This window comes from Schistocerca gregaria, chromosome 2, assembly GCF_023897955.1.
Source record: "Schistocerca gregaria isolate iqSchGreg1 chromosome 2, iqSchGreg1.2, whole genome shotgun sequence".
Taxonomy (NCBI): domain Eukaryota; kingdom Metazoa; phylum Arthropoda; class Insecta; order Orthoptera; family Acrididae; genus Schistocerca; species Schistocerca gregaria.
In genome coordinates, this window is record NC_064921.1 from 329,861,342 (window position 1) to 329,885,627 (window position 24,286).

Sequence of the window (24,286 nt, forward strand, 5' to 3'; positions counted from 1 at the left end):
ATGATGTTCTATGCAGTTGACATAGATGGGAGGCGAGGCACATAGAGTATTGGGATGGTTCACAATCTTGACATGTGATGCTGGAAGTACAGTGGGAAGACATGTGGCCGAACTCCCAGCACTTAAAGCACCACATTGGGGCAAGGATATATGGGTTAACATCACACCCTTGAAGGCCAATATGAAGACACCGGTGGCTACCTAATTATCCCTCAGACCCCAATGGACACACCAGATGAAATGAACTCCTCGTCGCTCTAAGTTGGTGCACAGCTTGTCAAACAGAAAAAGTAGGTCCCTGTGGAATATAATACCCCGGACCATTTTTAAGCTCTTATGAGGCGTGATGGTAACCAAAACATTAACCAGATTATCACAAGTGAGTCATGCCCATGACTGGGCAGAGGATGCCATTTTTATCAAAACTGACCCTGACCGCATTTTGTAAAGGGCCATCCACTCCTCAAACTTGTCCTTTAAATCCTCTACAAAGAACTGAGGCTTCACTGAGACAAAGGAGTCCCCATCAGCAAAAAAAATTTTGAAAAACGGAGGTCAAACTTTATAGGGGGCCATCACATAAAGGCTGAAATCTGAGAGACTCCTTTTAGTTACCCCTTACAACAAGCAGGAATGCCTCAGACCTAATATAACCCCCAGGGCCCGCAGGAGGGACTCAAGTATAATAATCCCACAAACAAACAAAAGTTATTTTTGCTTTACTTCTGTTGCATAACTGATGTTTAGTGTCCACAACAAAAAATAAAGCTGTCGCATTCAAGGTTGGTTTCAACCCTACAGTGTTTTACTGCGCATGATTCTGTTGCCTTTGGTATGCCTCTTCCACCCTTAGAATTAAGTGACTCGGTTCAACATGGAATACATGCCACAGTTCATCTCAGCATTCTTCACAATGGAAGAAGTGCTTTGTGACAGACTTAACACCCAGAGTCAATTAGGGATTGATCCTAGACTTTGGATTTGAAGCCCGATACCTACTTACTAAGCTATATTATTTGTCTATCTAAACATATTATATTGATAGGAATAAAATAAAAAGAAACATTCCACATGGGAAAAATATATTAAAAACAAAGATTCCATGACTTACCAAATGGGAAAGTGCTGGTAGATATTCACAATTAAAAACAAACACACACACACACACACACACACACACACACACACACAAAATTTCAAGCTTTCACAACCAACGGTTGCTTCGTCAAAAAAGAGGGAAGGAGAGGGAAAGACAAAAGGATGTGGGTTTTAAGGGAGAGGGTAAGGAGTCATTCCAATCTCGGGAGCAGAAAGACTTACCTTAGGGGGAAAAAAGGATAGGTATATACGCACGCGCGTGCGCGCGAGTGTATACCTGTCTTTTTTCCCCCCCTAAGGTAAGTCTTTCCCCTCCCGGGATTGGAATGACTCCTTACCCTCTCCCTTAAAACCCACATCCTTTCGTCTTTCCCTCTCCTTCCCTCTTTCCTGACGAAGCAACCATTGGCTGCGACCACTTGAAATTTTGTGTGTGTGTGTGTGTGTGTGTGTGGGGGGGGGGGGGGGAGAATTCTTCTTCTTCTTCTTCTTCTTCTTCTTCTTCTACCGGTGCTTTCCCGTTTGATAAGTCGTGGAATCTCTGTTTTTAATATAAACATATTATATTGTATGATTACAAATTTAATAGTGTTCTCAGAGAAAATGTTGTTCATGTACCGCTGCAAATAGTGTTATTCTATGTCATCAAATACGCGTGGTTTGTTTTTTACTTTTATTTAGTCAGTCAGAAGGCACTATTCCATAACTCGGCACCTGCCAGCCAACTGTGCTTCGGTCAAATGACTCCCTGCTCTAATTGCTTGTTGCCTACAACATTCTTACTGGAGATAACCAGGGGAATGAACTACTGAAAAACTTTCTGTTGTTCACAGGCTAAGTGGTTCCACTGGCCAGCTCTAATTGGCACTGATCAATGAGCAAACAGTATGTCAATATGGAGAATGAAACAACAGCACAGATATGATGGTGTTTAGGAGACATGCCATTGTTAAGAGATGGAAGTTACCTGTACAATAGCATAAACAAAGAATTGGGTTGTGTCTATGTAACATAAAGTGAGTATGAAGTAAACAGTAAGAGGAATTAAACTAATGACATCTTCAGTGATCACTCATACATTCTTAAAAATGAATACCATATCCCTGCCAGAAGGATCTCCAGATAACAGCACACACATTATTATAATCCTAAGTTTATTGATATTGGTGTATAATTTTGTACTTAAATTTTTTTACAATTTAATTGAATTTGTTGGCTCACAGAAATCCCAATCACTTATATATTCACAGAGTATATTTTTTACCAATAACAAATCTACTCCTTTTACTATGTGTGTGGTTACACAAAACTGTTTCTCAGTTGCGAGCACACCAACTCAGTCAGGTTAGTTTAATATAAGAAGAACAATGAATGTATTATGAATGAAGTAGTGTTTATAGGACTTCATGATTATGTGGGAAGATTAATGAAACAAAGAATTCATGTACCATACCAATAATGTAATTGTTTAAGGTTTTTATGTAAGATGGAAGCTATCTATATCTCTACAAATGTGTGACAATATTGACTATTTCTTTCACAAATAAAATACTCAGGAAGGTACAGAGTTATTAAACACTGTACTTGCATCTAAAAGGAACAGAGATAGAAACTCCCAACCAGCATCCAAGGTTTACTTTCCCTGTGGTTTTCAGAGTCGTTATACTGAATGCCACAACTTAAAGGGCCAAAGAGAAAAAATTGTGATATACATAATCGCAACAAAATAAGTGGATTATAAGGAAACATTCAAATAATCCCATCTAACACTAGTTTGCGTCAAACAGGTATATGATATATGAGAGTAACACTTCAAAACATGCCACTTGTTTTCAAATGAATACTAAATACAAATTTATTTGAAAGATATGAAAGGATGACGATAATTTAATAGTCATAGGTGACTGGAATTCAGTAGTAGGAAAAGGAAGAGAAGGAAACATAGTAGGTGAATATGGACTGGGGCAAAGAAATGAAAGAGGAAGCCGCCTGGTAGAATTTTGCACAGAGCACAACTTAATCATAGCTAACACTTGGTTCAAGAACCATAAAAGAAGGCTGTATACATGGAAGAAGCCTGGAGATACTAAAAGGTATCAGATAGATTATATAATGGTAAGACAGAGATTTAGGAACCAGGTTTTAAATTGTAAGACATTTCCAGGGCAGATGTGGACTCTGACCACAATCTATTGGTTATGACCTGTAGATTAAAACTGAAGAAACTGCAAAAAGGTGGGAATTTAAGGAGATGGGACCTGGATATACAAAAAGAACCAGAGGTTGAACAGAGTTTCAGGGAGAGCATAAGGGAACAATTGACAGGAATGGGGGAAAGAAATACAGTAGAAGAAGAATGGGTAGCTTTGAGGGATGACGTAGTGAAGGCAGCAGAGGATCAAGTAGGTAAAAAGACGAGGGCTAGTAGAAATCCTTGGGTAACAAAAGAAATATTAAATTTAATTGATGAAAGGAGAAAATATAAAAATGCAGTAAATGAAGCAGACAAAAAGGAATACAGACGCCTCAAAAATGAGATCAACAGGAAGTGCAAAATGGTTAAGCAGGGATGGCTAGAGGACAAATTTAAGGATGTAGAGGCTTATCTCACTAAGGGTTAGATAGATACTGCCTACAGGAAAATTAAAGAGACCTTTGGAGAAAAGAGGACCACTTGTATGAATATCAAGAGCTCAGATGGAAACCCAGTTCTAAGCAAAGAAGGGAAAGCAGAAAGGTGGGTGGAGTATATAGAGGGTCTATACAAGGGCAATGTACTTGAGGATAATATTATGGAAATGGAAGAGGATGTAGATGAAGATGAAATGGGATATACGATACTGCGTGAAGAGTTTGACAGAGCGCTGAAAGACCTGAGTCGAAACAAGGCCCCTGGAGTAGACGACATTCCATTGGAACTACTGACAGCCATGGGAGAGCCAGTCCTGACAAAACTCTACCATCTCGTGAGCAGGATATATGAGACAGGCGAAATACCCTCAGACTTCAAGAAGAATATAATAATTCCAATCCCAAAGAAAGCAGGTGTTGACAGATGTGAAAATTACCGAACTATCAGTTTAATAAGTCACAGCTGCAAAATACTAATGCGAATTCTTTACAGACAAATGGAAAAACTCGTAGAAACCGACCTCGGGGAAGATCAGTTTGGATTCCGTAGAAATGCTGGAACACGTGATGCAATACTGACCTTACGACTTATCTTAGAAGCTAGATTAAGGAAGGGCAAACCTACGTTTCTAGCATTTGTAAACTTAGAGAAAGCTTTTGACAATGTTGACTCGAATACTCTCTTTCAAATTCTGAAGGTGGCAGGGGTAAAATACAGGGAGGGAAAGGCTATTTACAATTTGTACAGAAACCAGATGGCATTTATAAGAGTCGAGGGACATGAAAGGGACGCAGTGGTTGGGAAGGGAGTGAGACAGGGTTGTAGCCTCTCCCCGATGTTATTCAATCTGTATATTGAGCAGTAAAGCAAACAAAAGAAAAATTCGGAGTAGGTATTAAAATCCACGGAGAAGAAATAAAAACTTTGAGTTTCGCCGATGACATTGTAATTCTGTCACAGACTGCAAAGGACTTGGAAGAGCAGTTGAACGGAATGGACAGTGTCTTGAAAGGAGGATATAAGAGGAACATCACCAAAAGCAAAACGAGCATAATGGAATGTAGTCGAATTAAGTCGGGTGGTGCTGAGGGAATTAGATTAGGAAGTGAGACACTTACAGTAGTAAAGGAGTTTAGCTATTTGGGGAGCAAAATAACTGATGATGGTCGAAATAGAGAGGATATAAAATGTAGACTGGCAATGGCAAGCAAAGCATTTCTGAAGAAGAGAAATTTGTTAACATCGAGTATAGATTTAAGTGTCAGGATGTCATTTCTGAAAGTATTTGTATGGAGTGTAGCCATGTATGGAAGTGAATCATGGACAATAAATAGTTTGGACAAGAAGAGAATAGAAGCTTTCGAAATGTGGTGCTACAGAAGTATGCTGAAGATTAGATGGGTAGATCACATAACTAACGAGGAGGTATTGAGTAGGATTGGGGTGAAGAGAAGTTTGTGGCACAACTTGACTAGAAGAAGGGATCGGTTGGTAGACATGTTCCGAGGCATCAAGGGATCACAAATTTAGCATTGGGGGCAGCGTAGAGGATAAAAATCGTAGAGGGAGACCAAGAGATGACTACACTAAGCAGATGCTCCCTGCCGCCGTTGGATAAGCAGCTGCCAGCAGCAAGTCGTATATCCCTAGCTTACTTATTTGTTACATAGTTTAATTAATTTCTTTGCATGTTTTTGGGTACTTGCATTGTTTAATTCATATATTTTGGGCATATTATAGTATTTGACAGTTGTAGCATCGCACTTTAGTGTTTACTTGGTAGATTCTTACTTAAATTGCGTGAAAGTTTCGTATAGGAGGTGCAATTTCGAGTTTTAGTTACTGTAATCGTAAATTCAGCAGATTGTAGCGCAGTCATTAGCCATTTGTACAGGTTAGTTGATACATTCTTTGCGTGTTTCGCTTGCATTATCTAGGCATGGATTCGTGTTTCAGTAACTGTTGTTCAACATCGATTAGAATGGACAGGGACTGCGATTGCTGTGTTCGGATGAGGGCTGACTTGGCACCCCTCGCTCGCAGCTGCAATCGGCGCTGACTTCGGTCGCGCAGCTTGAGGCTGTTGCCAATGGGCACCACTGTGAGGATCCAGACTTGGGTATCACGGGGATGTCAACCTCGTCTCGTCTGTCCCCAGATCGGTCTGCCGCTGTGGTTGCCCCAGTTGCTGCCCGCAGTGGGGCTGAGCCCTCGCCTGTGGTTCATAGGGAGGTTGTTCCAAGGGGTGGCAGGCAGTTAAAGGCGCCCCCGGAGGCTGATCAGAAAGCCTCCCCGGTGCGTCTAACAAACCGGTTTCAGGCACTGTCACTGGCTGAGCCAGATGCAGCTGCCTGCCCTGTTTCAGAGGATCATTCTCAGCCTTCAAGGTCTGGGCAATTGCGGAGGGTGGGCTTACTGGTAGTTGGGAGCTCCAATGTTAGGCACGTAATGGGGCCCCTTAGGGATACGGCGGCTAAGGAGGGGAAGAAATCCAGTGTGCACTCCGTGTGCATTCCGGGAGGAGTCATTCCTGATGTGGAAAGGGTCCTTCCGGATGCCATGAAGAGCACAAGGTGCAGCCAGCTGCAGGTGGTGGCACATGTCGGCCCTAATGACGTGTATCGCTTTGGATCTGAGGAAATTCTCTCTGGATTCCAGTGGCTATCTGATTTGGTGAAGGCTGCTGGTCTTGCTTACGAGATGAAGGCAGAGCTCACCATCTGCAGCATTGTTGACAACCGACTGCGGACCTTTGGGGCAGAGCCAGGTGGAGGGTCTGAATCAGAGGCTCAGACGGTTTTGCGACCGAGTTGGCTGCAGATTCCTTGACTTGCGCCATAGGGTGATGGGGTTTCGGGTTCCGCTGAATAGGTCAGGAGTTCACTACGCTCAGCTGGCGGCTACACGGGTAGCAGAGGCTGTGTGGCGTGGACTGGGCGGTTTTTTAGGTTAGAAGGCCTCGGGAAAGTACGGGGTGGGCTGCAATGTCGAAGGGTGCATGGCAAATACAGGATGTGCTTGGATCAAGGAACAGTCGGAATTGTAGTTGTGCTGGGAAAGTCCCTGAGCTTCAAGTGCTAATAGACAGCACAGAAGCTGAAATCGTTATAGGTACAGAGAGCTGGCTAAAGCCTGAAATAAGTTCTGCAGAAATTTTTACAAAGTCTCAGACGGTGTTCAGGAAAGATAGATTAGGCTGAATTGGTGGTGGAGTGTTTGTGTCTGTCAGTAGTGGTTTATCTTGTAGTGAAGTCGAAGTAGATACTCTGTGCGAATTGGTATGGGTGGAGGTTATACTTAACAGCCGAATTAAGTTAATAATTGGCTCCTTCTACCGACCCCCAGACTCCGATGATACAGTTGCGGAACAGTTCAGAGAAAGTTTGAGTCTCTTAACAAATAAATACCCCACTCATACGGTTATAGTTATAGTTGGTGGGGACTTCAACCTACCCTCGGTATGTTGGCAAAAAATACTTGTTCAAAACCAGTGGTAGGCAGAAAACATCTTCCGAGATTGTCCTAAATGCTTTCTCTGAAAATTATTTCGAGCAGTTAGTCCACGAACCCACGCGAATTGTAAATGGTTGCGAAAACACACTTGACCTCTTAGCCACAAACAATCCAGAGCTGATAGAGAGCATCATGACTGATACAGGGATTAGTGATCACAAGGTCGTTGTAGCTAAGCTCAATACCGTTTCTTCCAAATCCATCAGAAACAAATGCAAAATAATTTTATTTAAAAAAGCGGATGAAGTGTCACTACAAGCCTTCCTAAGAGTGAATCTCCATTCCTTCCGAACTGACTATGCAAATGTAGACGAGATGTGGCTCAAATTGAAAGATATTGTAGCAACAGCAATTGAGAGATTCATACCTCATAAATTGGTAAGAGATGGAACGGATCCCCCGTGGTACACAAAACAGGTCCGAACGCTGTTGCAGAGGCAACGGAAAAAGCATGCGAAGTTCAGAAGAACGCGAAATCCCGAAGATGGGCTAAAATTTACAGATGCGCGAAATTTGTCACGAACTTCGATGCGAGATGCCTTCAATAGGTTCCACAACGAAACATTGTCTCGAAATTTGGTAGAAAATCCGAAGAAATTATGGTTGTATGTAAAGTACACAAGCGGCAAGACGCAGTTAATACCTTCGCTGCGCAGTGCCGATGGTACTGTTACCGACGACTGTGCCGCTAAAGCGGAGTTATTGAACGCAGTTTTTCGAAATTCCTTCACCAGGGAAGACGAATGGAATATTCCAGAATTTGAAACACGAATATCTGCTACCATGAGTTTCTTAGAAGTAGATACCTTAGGGGTTGCGAAGCAACTCAAATCGCTTGATACGGGCAAGTCTTCAGGTCCAGATTGTATACCGATTAGGTTCCTTTCAGATTACGCTGATACTATAGCTCCCTACTTAGCACTCATATACAACCGCTCGCTCACCGATAGATCTGTACCTACAGATTGGAAAATTGCGCAGGTCGCACCAGTGTTTAAGAAGGGTAGTAGGAGTAACCTATTTAACTATAGACCTATATCATTGACGTCAGTTTGCAGTAGGGTTTTGGAGCATATACTGTATTCAAACATTATTAATCACCTCGAAGGGAACGATCTATTGACACGTAATCAGCATGGCTTCAGAAAACATCGCTCTTGTGCAACGCAGCTAGCTCTTTATTCGCACGAAGTAATGGCCGCTATCGACAGGGGATCTCAAGTTGATTCCTTATTTCTAGATTTCCGGAAAGCTTTTGACACCGTTCCTCACAAGCGACTTCTAATCAAGCTGCGGACCTACGGGGTATTGTCTCAGTTGTGCGACTGGATTCGTGATTTCCTGTCAGGAAGATCGCAGTTCGTAGTAATAGACGGCAAATCATCGAGTAAAACTGAAGTGATATCAGGTGTTCCCCAGGGAAGCGTCCTGGGATCTCTGCTGTTCCTGATCTACATAAATGACCTGGGTGAAAATCTGAGCAGCTCTCTTAGGTTGTTCGCAGATGATGCTGTAATTTACCGTCTAGTAAGGTCATCCGAAGACCAGTATCAGTTGCAAAGGGATTTAGAAAAGATTGCTGTATGGTGTGTCAGGTGGCAGTTGATGCTAAATAACGAGAAGTGTGAGATGATCCACATGAGTCCCAAAAGAAATCCGTTGGAATTTGATTACCCGATAAATAGTACAATTCTCAAGGCTGTCAATTCAACTAAGTACCTGGGTGTTAAAATTACGAACAACTTCAGTTAGAAGGACCACATAGATAATATTGTGGGGAAGGCGAGTCAAAGGTTGCGTTTCATTGGCAGGACACTTAGAAGATGCAACAAGTCCACTAAAGAGACAGCTTACACTACACTCGTTCGTCCTCTGTTAGAATATTGCTGCGCGGTGTGGGATCCTTACCAGGTGGGATTGACGGAGGACATCGAAAGGGTGCAAAAAAGGGCAGCTCGTTTTGTATTATCACGTAATAGGGGAGAGAGTGTGGCAGATATGATACACGAGTTGGGATGGAAGTCATTACAGCAAAGAAGTTTTTCGTCGCAGCGAGACCTATTTACGAAATTGCAGTCACCAACTTTCTCTTCCGAATGCGAAAATATTTTGTTGAGCCCAACCTACATAGGTAGGAATGATCATCAAAATAAAATAAGAGAAATCAGAGCTCGAACAGAAAGGTTTAGGTGTTCGTTTTTCCCGCGCGCTGTTCGGGAGTGGAATAGTAGAGAGATAGTATGATTGTGGTTCGATGAACCCTCTGCCAAGCACTTAAATGTGAATTGCAGAGTAGCCATGTAGATGTAGATCCAGAAGGATGTAGGTTGCAGTAGGCACTGGGAGATGAAGAAGCTTGCAGAAGATAGAGTAGCATGGAGAGCTCCATCAAACCAGTCTCAGGACTGAAGACCACAACAACAACATGAAAGAATATCTACAGTACCACTGCTTCTATTCATTAAGTGAATACATGAACTTCAATATATGTCATTCATTATTCATGTAGGTTTTACAAGTAGTATGTACACCTACATATAATCTTTATTATTTCTTTCCTTTCTCAGACATTATGTCTGGCTAAAAATGGAAAGGGACGAGGACCTTGATCAAGCGTGACTTCCTTTCAACTGTACGGTATATGTTACAGTGCATTTAGGAACTTTCGGGTAATTGAACATGTATCAATAATTACGGATTTCTGTAGTTTTATTGCATTTCTGTAGCTGTATTGCATTGATGTACTGGTGGATATTGTGTGGTATGACCCCTGTAGTTGATAGTATAATTGGTATAATGTCAACTTTATCCTGATGCCACATATCCTTGACTTCCTCAGCCAGTTGGATGTATTTTTTCAATTTTTTTCTCCTGTTTTCTTTTGTATATTTGTTGTATTGGGTATGGATATTTCAATTAGTGGTGTTAATTTCTTCTTTTTATTGGTGAGTATGATGTCAGGTTTGTTATGTGGTGGTGTTTTATCTGTTATAATGCTTCTTTTCCAGTATAATTTGTATTCATCATTCTCCAGTAATTTTGTAGTGCATACTTGTATGTGGGAACGTGTTGTTTTATAACTTTATGTTGTAAGGCAAGCTGTTTATGTATTATTTTTGCTACATTGTCATGTCTTCTGGGGGTATTCTGTATTTGCTAGTATTGTACATCCGCTTGTGATGTGATCTACTGTTTTTATTTGTTGTTTGCGAAGTCTGCATTTATCTGTTGTGGTATTGGGATCTTTAATAATATACTTGCTGTAATATCTGGTGTTTATAGTTTGATCCTGTATTGCAATCATGAATCCTTCCGTCTCACTGTATATATTGCCTTTTCTTAGCCATGTGTTGGATGCGTCTTGATCGATGTGTGGCTGTGTTAGATGATACAGGTGCTTGCCATGTAGTGTTTTCTTTTTCCAATTTACTTTCTTCTTATCTGTTGATGTTATGTGATCTAAAGGGTTGTAGAAGTGGTTATGAAATTGCAGTGATGTAGCCGATGTATTTATATGAGTGATTGCTTTGTGTATTTTGCTAGTTTCTGCTCGTTCTAGAAAGAATTTTCTTAAATTGTCTACCTGTCCATAATGTAGGTGTTTTATGTCGATAAATCCCCTTCCTCCTTCCTTTCTGCTTAATGTGAATCTTTCTGTTGCTGAATGTATGTGATGTATTCTATATTTGTGGCATTATGATCGCGTAAGTGTATTGAGTGCTTCTAGGTCTGTGTTACTCCATTTCACTACTCCAAATGCGTAGGTCAATATTGGTATAGCATAAGTATTTATAGCTTTTGTTTTGTTTCTTGCTGTCAATTCTGTTTTCAGTATTTTTGTTAGTCTTTGTCTATATTTTTCTTTTAGTTCTTTAATATTTGTATTATCTATTCCTATTTTTTTGTCTGTATCCTAGATATTTATAGGCATCTGTTTTTTCCATCGCTTCTATGCAGTCGCTGTGGTTATCCAATATGTAATCATCTTGTTTGGTGTGTTTTCCCTTGACTATGCTATTTTTCTTACATTTGTCTGTTCCAAAATCCATATTTATATCATTGCTGAATACTTCTGTTATCTTTAGTAATTGGTTGAGTTGTTGATTTGTTGCTTTCAGTAGTTTTAGATCATCCATGTATAGCAAATGTGTGATTTTGTGTGGGTGTGTTCCAGTAATATTGTATCCATAATTTGTATTATTTAGCATGTTGGATAGTGGGTTCAGAGCAAGGCAGAACCAGAAAGGAAGTAATGCATCTCCTTGGTATATTCCATACTTAATCTGTATTGGCTGTGATGTGATATTATTTGAATTTGTTTGGATATTAAGTGTGGTTTTCCAATTTTTCATTACTATGTTTAGGAACTGTATCAATTTAGGATCTACTTTGTATATTTCCAATATTTGTAGTAACCATGAGTGGGGTACACTATCAAAAGCTTTTTGGTAATCAATGTATGCATAGTGCAGCGACCTTTGTTTAGTTTTAGCTTGATATGTCACCTCTGCATCTATTATCAGTTGCTCTTTACATCCTCGTGCTCCTTTGCAACAGCATTTTTCTTCTTCATTTATAATTTTGTTCTGTATTGTATGTGGCATTAATTTCTGTGTAATGACTGAAGTTAATATTTTGTATATTGTTGGTAGGCATGTTATGGAGCGGTATTTAGCTGGGTTTGCTGTGTCTGCTTGATCTTTAGGTTTCATATAAGTTATTCCATGTTTAAGTATATCAGGGAATGTGTATGGGTCTGCAATGTAACTGTTAAATAATTTAGTTAGATGTGAATGTGTTGAGGTGAACTTCTTTAGCCAGTAATTTGTTATTTTATCTTTTCCAGGGGCTTTCCAATTGTGAGTAGAGTTAATTCCTTTGGTGACTTCATGTTGCAAAATTATCACTTCAGGCATTTGTGGTATCATCTTGTATGTGTCTGTTTCTGCTTCTATCCACCGTGCATGCCTGTTATGTTGTACCGGGTTTGACCATATGTTGCTCCAGAAGTGTACCATGTCTGTTATGTTTGGTGGATTGTTTATTTTAATGTGTGTGTTATCTATTGTCTGGTAAAATTTCTTTTGGTTTGTGTTGAATGTTTGGTTTTGTTTCCTTCTATTTTCACTTTTTTGTATCTTTTAAGTCGTTTGGCTAATGCTTGTAATTTCTGCTTCTTTTCATCTAATTGCTCTATCGCTTCTTGTTGTGAGATTTTACCTAACCTTTTTCATTTTTTTTCTGACATTTGATGTCTTATAAATTGTGTTAGCTGTCCAATGTCTTTTCTCAGTTTTTCTATTCTGATCTGTAGCCTGTGTTGCCATGCTGGTTTTGTGGGTTTCTTCTGTGTGTTGGTTGGTTCTGATCTCTGCCTAGTGTGCATATTTAGTGTAGTGAGTGCTCCTATATAAACCAGTAGTTTTAACTCTTCCATAGTTGTGTATTCATTTATTTTGTTGTGTGTGATTGTGTTGATAGTTTTTATTGTTGTTTCAACTTGTGGGTTATTTGGCGGTCTATGCAAGAATGGTCTAATGTCTGTATTTGTGTCTTTGTATTCTATATATGTCAGCTGAAAGTTTTCTTCTATATCTAACATGTGTGTCACTTCGTGTTCTATTTGCACTTATTCTGGTGGCAGTCTTAAAACTTCGTTTTCCTCTGATTGTTTGCTCTGGGATGTTTGAGTCCATTACTGTATCATCTTCTTCTTTTTGCACATTGTTTTGTTCCAGTATTTGTTGTACTTGTTGTTTGATGTTTTCTAATTCTGACTGGGGTATACTGTTATTTTTGATTATTACACGGATCTGATCAGCTAGTCGTTGTTCTGTTAAAAATTTTAATTCTGGGTATCTAGTAATAAATGTTGTGTATACTTGTGATCATCATCATCATCATCATCATCATCATCATCATCATCATCATCCTTGGACAGTTCAATGCAAGTCTCCCTTCTTTTAATATCTCTGCAACGTATTTGTAATCTCCTGCATCACCACATTAAGTGACCAAAAGACAAAACACATGAACAAGCACCAATAAAATGAAATACACAAATAACTAGAACCACACGCTTATTTATCTTCCCACTAGTATTTCAAAGAATTATACCTCCATCATGACATTACACACCATATGACATGATACACACTGTGGCTAAAGCCATCGATTTTCAATTAGGGAGATTTGTGCCCTACCAGCCACCAAGGTCATTTACCGGAAAAAATTCTGTGTACATTATGTTTTCTCCTCGTAAAGCACGTCTTTATGTTCATATACACTGATGAGGTAGAACATTGTGGCCATTGCCCACCACGAAACTAAATGCCATCTGTTGGAGCTTCAGGTGCCCAACACAGTAAGGAAAGTAGACGAGTGACCCATAGGGGACTAGAGAATCATTCTAGCAGTGATACAACCTGCAGGTGGGAAAATTCACTGACATACGTCTCTTTGACAAAGCAGCAGATTGTAACAGCCTGAAACCTGGGAATGAGAATCTCAAACAGACGAAGCAAGTGAACAGGAAAGTGCTGATGTACGTAGTTTTACTTTGTGGGAACCATATGTGCTGCTTGCAAGTTTCTTATAGGCTAATACTGTTTCAAGTACCTACTTTCTGTTTCATGAACACACAGTGTTAGTATGTAGCTTAAATTACAATATCTGTTACCTTTTTTATATTAGACGCGAAAGGTGTGTATTAGCATTCTGTATAGACTAGGTTTTTATTTATTTTTCTTATGGCATTAATAAAAAATAAAAATCAAAATTTGTTTTATAAGAAGTTCCTCCACTTTTCAAAATTCTTCAGCTGCACAGATAGTTTATGCTCATCTGACATATAGAACTTTTGTCCGTGGGAGTTGGGGTTTGTCACTACAATAAATGTTGAGTAAGGTAGTTACAATATGTTTACTCACAGCAGAGCATTGTTATGAAGATTCTATTTCTGCCTCGTAAATTCACAAAAAATATTCTATTCTGAAGGAGAGGACTTTTTAAATTTGCAAATTTGAAGTCAAAAATTACATAACACAGTTTCTGATGCATGGTGTTAAGCTGCACCCATCATGTGTTGCAGGATAAGTTTAAAAATACTGGCTGCATTACCAAATGCCTGTCAAAGTTATCTTTAGTATTGTGGAACAGTTGGTAAAATGTGCCATGCAGTTTCTACTCTTTGCAAAACCTGCCTGATGTGAGAGGACCTTGACATGAACTATCGGATTCAAGTGGTTCAGCAGTATTCTTTCAAATATCTTATTCAAGCAGCACAAAGACGAGACGGGAAAACTATTATTTAAAAAAAAAAAAAAAAGGTCCTTTTGCACTAACTATTGCATTTACTTTGGTTCTCCTCCAGATGTTTCACATTTGTTTTGAGATTAGACAGTTATTACAAAAAAAGTAGTCAATGTTGCAGTAAAGGTTTGTTGTGTTACACTGTTGAGAGAAGGAGCTCTCCTGCTCTTGCAATTTTAATCGCTATTATCACTTCAGTCACTGAAGGATCCGAGTATAAATGTTGCACATTGTGGGCTGATTTTATCTTTTTTGTCATTAGTTTTTTTTTTTTTTTTTTTTTTTTTTTGTCGACTTCGCCATCTAGCAAAAGTTACGTTGAAACACTTATTATCTGCAGTGACAGCAGAAGTGCTTACCATAGTATGGCCATTGCCAAAATAGGCAATTCAAAGACCTTCATTTCTGCTGACTACTTTTATAGAAAAACATATTTGCAAAAGTCACAATCCAGAAATTTTTTTTTAATGATAATTTAACATCCAATTCCACTCTTACCTCATTGCATGGGTCAATTTCACATACAGACAAATATTCCCACAATACAGTAATTGCTGCTTCTTTCATACCAGGAATATATGTTGGTTCGCCAACCTATACGTGTTCTACTTATGTTCATTAATGCAGAGTCTGTGTTTCCAAGATGTGCTGATGCCATATTTTGAACATACCTGTAGTTTGGAGGGAAGCAGAGTGGGAGGGATGGATGGGGAGGAGGGAGAGGGAGGTAGGGAGCAAAATTAGAGTTTATTGTCCTATTGTGAAAGAACTCATTAGAGATGGAGCATAAGCTAATATTGAAGGAGGATGGAGGAGAAAATAGGTTGTGCCCTTTTATAAAGGAAGCATCTTAGCAATGTTCTGAATTACTTTGGGAAAACCTAAATATGATTGCAACTTGAACCCCACTCCTCCTGAATGCAGAGCCCATTGCCTTAAATCACAGAGCCACCATACTCCGTTGTTACTTGCAAAAACAAAGTGTAATCATATGAGATGTTTAGTTTCTCCATACTATATATTGTGGAATCAGGTATGATACCTTTACCCATATTGCAGGTAAGTCATATAATCCTTGGGCATATGCAACAAACCATTTTAAATGACAAGTCTGTATCTAAAGTCAAACCGTCACTGGAAAAGAGATCCACATAGAAATTAGCCCATGTAATGTGGTATTTATTAGACAACCATGAAATAATAAGTGTTCAACAATATGGATGTTGAAAACAGAAATAGTATTTCAGAAACACAATTTCATGTTCCTAACTTTGAAGAGCACCTTCTGAAACTTTTTGACATTACAGTAGAGTTGTTTTATATCACCATTGATTTCAATATTAAACAGGTCAATCAACTTCATCTTTATTGGCTCAAACAATAAGAAAGATTCTGTAACAATCTCCATTTGTTCTGTCATTGACCAGCTACATATATCTACTCTTTCCTAACCACTCTAAAAACCCATTTCATTTTCCATTAGGTCATTCACTTGTTTTACATGGATCTAGGCAGAAAATGGTTTAATCAAATTATAAATACATCTGATATCATCTTTTATACCACGTCCCTCCATTTCACATTCAACTAAACCATAAAAGCTGTAAGTTATGAATGGATCATTTAGAACACGTCTTCTAGTTTGCTATGAGAGCTCTCGTTTCTTCAATGTTACATTAAAGTCTTTCTTAAAGTTTTACAACCAATCTTCTTGTGGTAAATTACTGGTAAATGCAGGTTGTCGAATTTTTATAGTGCCTTTCACATCATCTTTGTTAGTACAAAGCCCCATTTGGCCACACAATTCAGTGACTGTTGTTACATCCACTTCAATTCGAATAACTGGCTTCCTTCCAACTGTTCCATCTCCTTACAGATAAGGAAATAAGTCTGTCCTTTGATAATATTTCCTGGTAACATTTCTGATACACTGGGACTTCCAATCACATTTGCATTCACTCATAATAGTTGATCCTCTGTCTCTGAATACCGTTCTTTTTTTTTTTTTTTTTTTTTTTTTTACATCTGTCACTTTCTCCTTGAAATAAATAAAATTTATTTTGTATGCTGTCTGAAAACTACACCAAAGCACATGAAAACTTTATGTTGTTGCAATTCCGTTCTGGCTCTGAGCACTATGGGACTTAACATCTGAGCTCATCAGTCCTCTAGACCTAGAACTACTTAAACCTACCTAACCTAAGGACATCACACACATCCATGCCCGAGGCAGGATTCGAACCTGCGACCGTACCGGCCGCGCGGCTCCAGACTGAAGCACCTAGAACAGCTCAGTCACTCTGGCCGGTGCAATTCCGTTCTCTGCCACTCTAATGGTGTAGAAATGTTATTTTTTGCTTAAAGAACAATGTCAGCTGGTAAATTTGCAGAAAATTTAAGGTACTGTTGATGCACAGGCACAACAGGAAATTATATTAGAAGTTGATGAAACAAAATAATAATAATCATCATTATTATTAGAGACTTTTCTAAACCAATGTTCCTGTAAACATGATAGGAAATGATTTAAAATACATACAACTGTATCAAAAGAAAAGTTATTTGACAAAAATTCATATTCCTGAGGTTGCCTATTAATTACTTCCGATTTATCTGCCCCAAATTTACCTCAGGCTAACACAATATCAAATATGGATTCAATAAGGTAGGTAGAACAATGCACTCACTCTCTCTCTCTCTCTCTCTCTCTCTCTCTCTCTCTCTCTCTCTCTCTCTCTCTCTCAAATTGCATTAACATTTTGTTTGAATTCAGTATTACTTTCCTTAAGTAGATGTCTTTATGGTAAATCGTGCAACACCCTCAAAAATATGAGCGACGGCCTAATAATGAAAAATAGTTTTATTCATTGACGATAATCACATAAATCTACAGCCAAGCCAATGACTACAAAATGTTACCAGTGCAAATTAATGGTTCATTTGCTAAATAAATGAAAAAATTACAACTACATAAACCTCAGTAACTCAAAAAACTTGACAGTAAACTAATGAACACACTAATACACAATTTATTGCTAGTATGTGATAGTTTCTACTAATGAACTGATACGTAACCTAGCCAAAGGTCTTTGTTAGGATTAAAGGTGAAAATTTGGCAGGGAGTTGGTGAAGCCAATGAAAGCAAATACAAAATACTGTTTGTGATAACAGACTGATCCCCAGCATAGTCCAAGGTGTATTTCTGATTTACTGAGCTATTCTCACCTAATTCTATCCAACTTTGTCCACACTTTATATACATGTATATAATATTTATGTAATGTCTCTGACATGTTTGATATTTTTGTTCTGAATGGTCTAATGTTGGATAAATAAATTCTATATATATCATTCTTTTCCTAACATACTGCAAGACAAATTCAAAAGTACAGAAGGACATTAGAGATAACTCTTCAAGTATTTTGGTGCTTATATTGTAGGCCTGCATCATCTATAACAAAAAATGCCATGGGAAGTCACTAAATAGCTCTTATGAAATTGATGTATATTATAGAAGAATCAAATGAAGCATACTAAACTTTCTATAGGAGTACATTACTTTTTCTCACTGTGCTGAGACATATACAAGGGCCACAGTACTTAAACTTTATTACTGCACATCCCTAAGAATTTTCGAAAAATTCTTTGCAAGGTCAGTAAATGATTACAGTACATAGCAGAGATCTTTTCAGCAATTGCTGAATATTATTATACTCTGAATTTTCCTATTCCAGAGTATATAGTAAATAAAATAGAAAGAAACTTCCACATGGGAAAAATATATTAAAAACAAAGATTCCAAGACTTACCAAGTAATCTTTACATAATTTCTGTATGGGCAATATTATCTATTACATCCCTACTAACAATATACTGTAAAGTACCTAATTCTTCCACACACTACACAAGTCTCATGTTGAACACTGTCAGTACAAATGGTAGGACAAGAAATCTTGACATATCTCAAACAGAACTAACCCAAAGAAATTTAGATTCTCTGAAAATCCAAATTTTTAACCAGTACAGCAATAAATGAAATCAGTAATAGTGATCTAGAAAGAAACAATTTCCCCAACTGATTATATGTGAAAAATAACGAAAATACTAATTGCAATGATGAAATGTCACATTTGTGTTTAATAATATTAGTAAATACTAGTTTATTATCTCCATTACAAGGAAAACTAAGTCCACAACAAGAGCAAAGTAAAATGTCACACTCAAGTAACCATCAACAAGGAAGAGTCAGTTCTTCAGATACTATCAATCAATACAGCAATAACTTAAAAGCTAAAACAGTTTGTACTGCTCATGTGTCAGTTATTGTTTATATCTTTGGAAAGAACTATAACTAAAATAATTCACATCAAGATGAATCACTTTTCACAATTTATAAGAGACTATATACCCCACACCAAATAGCAAGTGATCTGTATACTATAAACAAGATTTTCAACTAAAGGTTTGTTTAGTACACATTATTTCAAGAGTGCTAACCTATTTTAAAACTTAGATCATGCCACAATGGCACATGGGCTACTACAAGATAAAGTTAAGAAGTCACAGTGGTCATATAAGTGATTTTTCCCTTTTGACCTCACTGCAAAATATGAGTTATTAATAAAAATTAAGGTTGACGAATACGGGGAGAACATTTAGTGAGGAATGGTACAAACAAATAACTCTAAAAGACAATCTCAAATTAATATAAGATATAGGCGTAATGTCAATTCTATGAGCATCCTGAACTACCACTGAGCTACTGAAACTCGCTGTTTATTTGTATATGATGTTCTGCGATAAACATAACCTCCCCGTTGGTGTTATTTCAGAATGTGCAGTTTCCTCAGTTGATGCACGCTATCTAAACGGGTTACATTACTTAAAGTAATTTGATACGTCTGTAATACCAACCGGGCATCAGGAACAAAAAGCAAATTGTCATTTTCTACACAATATTCCTTTCATTACAACATGTCACAGGCTTCTACTCCAACTGCTATTTAGGAAAGAAACAGTTCATTCCGGCACGGAAAATCTGACGGGCACGCAAGTAATTAGCATCATTCAACCTAGTGAGAGCACCACCAAATGACAGCGGTGCAACTCTTAATACACTTGAAATAAATCACACATAATAATACTATTAAAAAACTACAATCTTACAGCGTGTCAATATTTTGTTACGTAGCTATTCGTGAAATGGACAGCTGCAGCAAAACACATCAAGCCTTATTGATTATTGAATATAGCCTATTAACTCACAGAATGTGCCTCGTACAGAGCCTTATTCAGCTGGGTCGGGCCCGACAAGTAGAATTTGTCATTTTTTATAGGAACATTAATGACGTTTCCTTCTGAGGTGTCATCTACAATTTAATTTCAAACATCCGCATGTTTCTGACAGGAATTTGAGTTCGACACTGCCCCACCACTCGCCGCACGTGCCAATAGTATTACACAGTTACAGGATAGGTAACATATACATTTCACTATCTGAAACAAAGACTACAACGCAAACGTAAACAAAAAGTTGCTTTCATTCTGAAAAGCCTGATGACAATTTTACTAGAAATTTCAATAGAAAATAGTATAAATAAAAAATGTTTAGTATTATATTATTTTTTCAACAACTATCTTATAAAGTTAAGACCTTAAGGGTATTTGTACAGTAGACTTTACTCAAGTTGCGATCATGACAGGTGGCAATGCAATGAAGACCGCCTACTACCGAAACAGTACTGTATTTAGGAAAATTCGAATTGTGATAGTTTTGATTTCAATTGTTGTAAAGTGTGATACGTCTGTTAACAGATTTCTCTTAGACATACAACGACCGCTGATCACTATGTAAAGACGAATTTTCTCACTGAAACGATATTAAAAGATGCGAGAGTGTGAAAACACAGAATAAATTGCGTAGATGTAACATATTAGTAAAAAACTGGGTGTTAACTGCTGTAAAAATGTGTATTGTTAGTAGTTAAACATGGTAACATTTTTCAGACGTCATACAATAAGTTGTCCGAAGATGTGCGAACAGTTGTTATAGAAGCGATAAGAGCTACACCGCTGCATTCCGTTTCTCAACGGACAGGGAGGCGTGCTTTTTTTTCTGCTTTCTCTTCTTACTCCATCCGCGGTGCACATGGAATGAAAAACGAACAGATTGTAGTTGTATATTCTATGACTGCCTTAATTTTGGGTGACGTAATTAATTTTAGAATTATAACTCAAAGTGTATTAGGCCTACACTGTAAAGAGTTTCTTTTTCCTGGCTCTGGTCTTAAAGACGTATTCAAGTTAAAAAGACATATGAGTAAGTGTATTATGTTAAAATAACACGTCATAGATGAACGACACTGGGAAAATGGTTGATTATGTCTGAAAATGCATGAAAGGGAGAGCACTTAAAATTTTCGCAAGAGGCGACAAAATTCCTGGACCCGGCCCTGGCTGCTCCGAAACTTACGTTTCATGAATGTTCCACAAATGATCTTCTGCAGTAGGCGGTAACTGTACTTGTGATTTTTCGACTTAGGCTACTTTCTGTGTCTGCTACTTCTGAAAACTGGCATTTCAAGTGCCACCGGCAGTAGTTACTGATGCCAAGGGATCCTGAAAATGGAGCCCCTTGAGACGAGGAACTGAAATCGTTCTCAACGTTCTGAAACCCACGCTACTTGAAGCCACACCCACACCAGTTGCGGGGCGCCGCTCAAAACGAAAGAAAGAGGTCGGCGCGGTCTGTGTGGATGTCAAACCGCGTCGCTCTGCCCAACGACGAACAAATTCCGCGCAGTGTCGGTACATCCAAGGAAATGGCTTGTTCGTGCAGCAGTCTATTTGAAGAGCGTTTCTCGTTTTCCATTTCTAATGACACACGCTGGCACACTGCAACATCTTCGAACACTGCGCAGTTCTGCGCTGCACTGCTCCGCGATCTGTTCAGAGCCACTGCCGTTAGATCGCTGATGTTGGCACCAATCGTAAAAAGAACACAGTCGACACGAAATGTTCCGACTTGTGCCGACACCAAGGGTACTACAGGACTGTAGGACACGTTTCCGTAGCCAAGCTGTAGACAGCCCGTCAACACTCAACCGGCTTTAAAACAAAACAAAACAATGAAACATTAAAACGATTATCAAAATATCCACGGGTGTACTGCCGGTCTATAGTGTCCAACGGGTACAATATTTCGGCGATCAAACATGTCGCCATCATCATGTGAACTGACGGACTGCGCTCCTGTGAACGCGCCGGCACGGAGATCCGTACGCTATGGCTGCTCAGGGGGAACTGGGTTCGGTCGCTGACGCTGGAATGACGAGCCTGTCCTTGGCTCGAGGTTGTGCAGTATAGACATACATATGTCATTCCTGCAGTTCCTGTAGGAGAGAGAAATATGCATTAACACTCTTGTTGATTGGTCCTGTCTGGTCTTACCTGAAAAAGAGAAAGACACACTCTGTTGAGGGATTAGTAAAACTTAATCCCTCAGCAGGTCAGGCCAACGCGTGGTTGGCCTGTGATGTGGTTGTTGGCCCAGTCCACGGATGAGCCGGTTGCGGGAGTGTTCCGTCCTCTCGTAGAACTACCTGGCGATGGCGCGGAACCTTTCTCGGAGAGGCAGGATCCCGGTGTCCTCGTGGAGTTGGCACGTCGAAAAGCGCCTCGGAAGATGCATAGCAGTCTTCAGGGCGCGGTTCTGTATCCGTTGCAGAGTCACAATGTGAGCATCTGCGGCTTTCCCCCAGACCACGGCCGCATACTCTAACAGTGGGTGAACCAATGTTTGGTAAAGCGTGATGCCGTGTTGCGGTGGCAATGACGACTGCGGGTTTAGCAGTGGATACAGGGCGCGGAGGCGTCCAATTGCTCTCCCTTTCATATCACGGATGTGATGCTTCCAGGTGAGCCTACGGTCTAGGGTAACCCCTAGCTATTTCGCCGTCCCACTCCATGGGATCTGGGTTCGGTCGCGGCGGTGGCCGATTTAAATACCCTCCGCCCGCGGCGCGCTCCCTCCGCCGTCCGCGCCCCGCGCCACGGTAGCGCGGTGGAACAGATTGCGACGGCGTCTGAGATGACGTCGGTGTGATGGCTCTGTCCGCCGTGGTCGTCACAACTATGCGTTTGCTCGATTTAATCTTGATTAACCCAATGGCTGGTTCCCAAGCCTTGCTAAGATTATAGCCACAGTCACGGTTTATGAGGTCGTCATTGGTGCGAATTTCGATGGCCTCTCTAACAACGCTGTCCCAGTATCTCGACGTCTGTACCAGAATCCTCGTGCGGTCATACTCCATAGCGTGATTTTCCGACAAACAATGTTCAGCGACCGCCGACTTGCTCGGATACATCAGTCGAGTGTGCCTCTGGTGTTCACGGCATCGATCCTCGACGGTACGCATCGTCTGACCAATATACGACTTGCCACATTGACACGGAATCTGGTACACGCCGGCCTTCCTCAAACCGAGGTCATCTTTGGCGCTCCCCACCAGTGCACGAGTTTTATTCGGAGGACAAAACACAGTTCCGACCCGGTGTTTCTTCAGAATGCGGGCGATTTTCCCCGAGAGTGCGCCTGTGTATGGAATAAATGCAGTGCTTACCTCCTCCCTCGTGACTTCATCCATCTCAACAGGTTGTGATGCACTGGTTGGGCGGAGTGCACGTTGGATATGCCACTCTGAGTACCCATTTTTTCGAAATACAGTTCTCAGATGTTCCAATTCCTGGGGTAGACTCTCTGTGTCAGAGATAGTGCGCGCCCTATGTACTAGAGTTTTAAGTACCCCATTCCTCTGTGAAGGGTGGTGGCAGCTGTCTGCGTGCAAATACCAGAGTATTCAACATTAACTGATTAATTATTCGCCCAACCCACTACAATCCCCTCCACCAATTGACCAACTTACTATTAACATACACATTTTATTGGTTTCTAATTTGTCTTGTACACAGTATTTACGCAACGTTTGTAGTATATTTTATTTTGAGTGGAAGTCCAGAATACAGAAAATTCAATAGGTTCCTTTTCCTTTAGTTTGCATTATATGTGGTTTTGTCTCCTGGTAGTAATATAAAGGCTCAACAGGCCGATCAATAATGTTGTAACACTATCTGGTACAGTACTAGAGTCCAGGTAGGATACGGTGGTCGATGCACAGCGACCAATTTTCGTCCAAAGCGCTGGGCGAATTCGTTCGTTTATTCGTAAGGGGAGGCCGACAGTGTTTCCCCCTTTCGGTCCGTCGGGGATGACAACATCAAGCGCACGCTCTGGAGTCTCTCTCAAACTATTTTACAGAAACTACTAGGCAAAAAAATCATTTTTGCATTACTTATAACTTTATATGTCAGCTTCATGATGATGTGCCCATCATTTCGTTAATGGTAATAGTTATTGTGATATTTATAAGGAAGTAAGACACTGCGCGACACTGGAAAATGTTTGCAATGAAAAATAGGTATCCTGTGAATTTGCATTTGGTGAGTATTGCATAAAATGTTGCTGATTATATAATTTCGCCTCCCCCCATGAACTACGGACCTTGCCGTTGGTGGGGAGGCTTGCGTGCCTCAGCGATACAGATAGCCGTACCGTAGGTGCAACCACAACGGAGGGGTATCTGTTGAGAGGCCAGACAAACGTGTGGTTCTGAAGAGGGGCAGCAGCCTTTTCAGTAGTTGCAGGGGCAACAGTCTGGGTGATTGACTGACCTG

General features: G+C 39.8%; 1 protein-coding gene across 3 annotated transcripts in view; it reads right to left on the reverse strand.

Annotated features, from left to right (window-relative positions):
* The window catches only part of LOC126336982 (ATP-binding cassette sub-family A member 7-like), a 585,480-nt gene extending 565,413 nt beyond the window's left edge, over window positions 1-20,067 (reverse strand). For 2 of the 3 annotated variants that reach the window (XM_050001219.1, XM_050001217.1), the window contains exon 1: window positions 19,820-20,067. The gene's annotated coding sequence lies outside the window, so the exon portion shown is untranslated. The remainder of the gene's footprint in view (window positions 1-19,819) is intronic. The other variant, XR_007565029.1, reaches the window with a different exon arrangement.
* Window positions 20,068-24,286: the final 4,219 nt, after the last annotated feature.